The following is a 4,534-nucleotide window of genomic DNA, read 5'->3' as shown; positions in this document are numbered from 1 at the left end:
TAATAATACTATTAGAATAATAAAATAAATATAAATAGAAACATAAAAATAATAGCAATAATATATTAAATTAGTTAATTTGATAATAAAATAGCAAAAATAAAAAAAGATTAAATCGAACCTTAAAGAAAAATTTTGGGGCAAATCAGAAATAAATAAAAGAAAATGGACCAATTTAAATGTGCGAATAACAAGGAGGGACCAAAAGGAAAATAATCCCCACCCTCCAAAACACACAACTTCAAGGAAGACCAAAATGTAGTCAAAACAAATTTTAGGGCCAAAATTAAGAATAAGGAAAACTTAATTGCAAAACAAATAAAAAACAGAAGGACTAAAAGCAATGAGACGAATTTAGAAAAAAACAAAGAAATTGAAATGAAATGGAAAAAATTCTCACGTAATTGAAAGAGAAAAGAAAATAATTCAATTCCAATGGAAATAGGAAAAGAGAGAATAATCTAATTCCAAATTGAAGTAGGAATACCAAAAGTCCTCCAAAAGTTATTGGTCCCTTTTCAAAGAACAAAATACCCCTATTTATATACATGGGGTTTACTAAAAATACCTTAAATAATTTAATAATAAAATAAAATAAAATAAAATAAAAATCATATCTTCCTATTTTTAGCCTTTTACCAAGTTAAGAAATTTTGATAACTCATTGGCTTTCTCCTTTTTGATTTGACCACAATTTAATGATTGTCTTTCAATTTGGCCCTTTTTTAACTTGTTTCCGACCAATTGCATCCTTTGGCTTCGGTTATTATTTTTTGGGGGCCCAGGCCAAAATTTGCCTATTACATTGATCATGGGACTCTTCCCTTTTTCCGGCCCTCTAATCAGTAACTGGGTCAATTGGTTCATCATATTCCTTTGAGATTCCAGCAACTGATCCCTCATATCCTGTTGGATTTTAGCCAACTATTCTTGCATCTGTACTTGCAGTTGATCCTGCATTTCCTTCTGCATTTGTTCTAATTTTTCCAACCTTTGATCCATAGCCTTGGTTTTTCTCCGTGTGTAGTAGTGATGTTCCAGGGTAACTAAAATACGATTTCTAATTAATTAGGATTCTTTTGTAAAATTTAATGCACATGATGTGATGTAATGCAAATGCATGAGATGAATGCAAAACTAAAAAGACATCGGTTCTGATCCAATTCCATTTAGAATAACTTTATTAGAGAAAAAAATCTTTCACATAAAATAAATTATATATACGGCTTTGCCTTGATGCTTAAAGTTTTAACTCTCTTAAGAAGCCAAGCCAACTCTCGACCCCTGTCTGACTCTAACTTGAATGTCACATTTAGCACGTTAGCCTGAACTGCTAAAGTCTGTAAATGATCAGCCACCACTCGTATCTAAGCCACATCCTCACGCATAATGTAATCCCTATCCCTAACCTGATCTTACGATCGATGAAGCTTTTTCTTCCACTGCTCATTATTCGACTCAAAGAATTCAATTCGAAGTTTACAATTCTATAGCGCAGTCTCGAGTTCTTCTACCTTTCCTTTCAAATCTTCGATCCTGCTCAAGCTAGCCCTTAATTTGATGTCGGAGTTACGACTATGATGCTGATGTAGTGCATTTTCTAACTCCGCTACCCGAGCTATTAATATCTCCTTCTCATTTTGGCTCTCTACCAAGCTCATTTTTAAAGTGTTTTCTCGTACTCGAGTATCATGGAACCTCTTCTCCTACTGATCAGCTCTAGCCTTTTCTTCTTAGATTTCTTGTCGCCACTTCTCTGACTGCTTTCCCATTCCGGCAGTTCTTATCAACATACGCAACTTCTTGTAATCGGTTTTTAAGTTGTCCAAATCTTCCTCAGCGTTTCTTTTTTCCTTTCTTAATTTTTTGACCTCGAGTTTCTGAACATCAGCCTCTAACCTCAAATGCATCTTTTCCTCCTCTAATTGTTCTATCTTCTTTTCTAACTTTGAATTTCTCTTTTTGAAGTCCTGTTTTATGATTTCTAGCTCGGAGGGGACTATTCGTAGGTATTCTTCCATCAGTCGAGTGCCTTCTTGACTTGGTGCGGGGATATTATCATTAATCTTTTTACTCAACCACCCATTGTATTCAGGAGTCGTCATTAAACCTACAGCCAATCTCTTCATCCGGCGTGTCTGTTTCCAAGCATCTGAAATCTCTCGAACCTTCTTCTTATAATTGTCCCCCCATACGAGAACTCACACTGAGCTAGCCCATGTGTCATTAGTATAAACTGCCTTGATCTGTATTGTATTAATACAAGCAAAGGGGCATATCCAACAGCCCCCTAAATTCCAGGCAGAGGTACCCAGTCAAAACTCCCACACCGATAGAGGATTTCGTCGGGAATCATCCAAGGGGATCTCCACTCAACATCTTCTTTTTGGAGATTTTGAAGAATTGCCATCCATCTTTCCTTTGATATGTCGTCCATCATTGGCGTAGCTGCTACTTCTTTTAATGGGGAATAATCTTCAGAGAATATTCGGTAAGAATCTTTGTTGACCTTCCATAAATGACCATGGGACCAAACCAGCAATAATTACACGTATCCAATGAATCTACCTTCACCTGCCCTCCAACATGCACTCAAAGATCTGAAACGTCTCGACTAGAATTACCGGTGTCGGTGTGACCCGTTTGTCAAGTCGATCAAATAGGTCGGCAACTACTTCATCTATATGCCTTAAAGCTTTAGGGAAAATTACCAAACCATAAATACTCAAGGCGAATACGCCAACTTTATTCTTTATATCTGGATGTGCTACAATCAGGTCCCTCAAACTCACCCAATGAATGCATTTACCATCACCTTTTTGCTGAATTCGGGTTGTAACCCACTGTTCACTCATCCTAGTGATACTCATTAATTTCTTTACAAAAGTTGAGACATTCGTGGCCCTAGAATAAGTTTTGTCGACTTGAACTTTTAGACAATGAAGCAGAGCTGTATACTTCTCCACAGTAGGCACCAAATCCACCTTCCCGAAAGTAAAACAACTATATGCAGGGTTCCAAAACTGAGCCATAGCCCGAAACAAGTGCTTGTCCACCTTGATGTCGAGTAGGTAGGGTAGGTCGCCATAATTATGATAGAACAGTTGCTTAGTCTTATCATCCCAATGGACCCATATATCTCTCAATTCCTAGAACTCATTTTGTGTCACACTGATACGGGTGAAGTCCTGCAACTCTAACGTATATCCTTCAGCTAAGCTATCCCATTTTTCAAGTTACATCTTCTCTGACCATATACGGACAACTGTATTATCCTCCACTTTATCAAGAAGTTCGTTCTTCATGACAAGCTTTCTAATTTAGTAACTGAACAGGAATCGACACCTCTCTTAAATATGAAATGACATGCAATCATAGCCACAACAAAACACAACTAGTTAGTATCAAATAATAAAATTCAAAGCAAATAGAAAATAGTCAAACACCTATCTGAGTAACCGCTAGGGTTTAGTATAGCTTTATCTAGGGCGAGCTCTTAGGGTTCACTATATGTGGCTCGGTTCTAAAGAAAGGGTACCTGAACCAGCAGATTTCTCAATCCTCACCCATTATAGGCTCATGTGGATCGAGTTCAGTTTAGGGGAATACAGTTCCCTATGGCCATGCGGAGGTGAAAACCTCACGAAGACATAGGTACGGATATATCCCGGAAGTAGTTCACTAGCCCATACGGAGGTGAAAACCTCACGAAGGCATAGTTTCTCACTCCCACTTAAATGGTGTGACCACGACGGTCATGCAGTATGATGCAAGAATATCTTACGAGACTCAAATCACAACAAACATATGACATAACACAAAAAAATGTGACAAAAGAACCATGATTTTTCAAATCAAATTTTCAGTTTTTGACAAAAGGACAAAAAATAATCAATTTTACGGCTTGACTCTCTTATTGGTCCCCAGCGGAGTCGTCAAGCTGTCGAAACCTTTTTTTTGAAAAAAGAGGGATCGACTTTTGAAAACACAAATTGGTAGTCGCCACCAATCATTTTTTTTGTTGAAGTGTGATCGGGTCACTTCGAAAAAGTGGTTATTTTTAACAAACAGTTTTCTTTATTAAAACAACAGTTTTGGTCTACGAAATTCAGAAAATGGGTTTGGAAGTCGGTTACGTACGAAGAATGATTAGCACCCTCGATACGCCCAAAATTGATACCTAGTTAATTAGCTTATGCCTTAATGTCGAAAGTTGAAAATTTTAAAAGAGCTTTAAATACGACCCTAGTTAGTAATAATATTTTTCCTTAAAAATCGCTTAGATAAATTAGAATGCATGTCAAAGATAGTCTCACATCAAGGTAAGATGTCATATCCAGTACGTTAGGACACAACACCTCAACCCTCGAATATAAGCTTGCCTTTTATTTTATTTAAAACTCATGTATTTTAAATTTAAAAGGATATTCGGTTATTTGGACCAAACGAAAAAATCGAAACCCAGTACGTTAGGGCATGATTTCTCAAATTTCCAAATATGGAATATTGCCTTTATTTGAAAAATCCATTTTTT

This window comes from Gossypium arboreum, chromosome 7 (assembly GCF_025698485.1).
Source record: "Gossypium arboreum isolate Shixiya-1 chromosome 7, ASM2569848v2, whole genome shotgun sequence".
Classification (NCBI taxonomy): Eukaryota; Viridiplantae; Streptophyta; class Magnoliopsida; order Malvales; family Malvaceae; genus Gossypium; species Gossypium arboreum.
Note: the sequence above shows the minus strand (reverse complement) of the source record.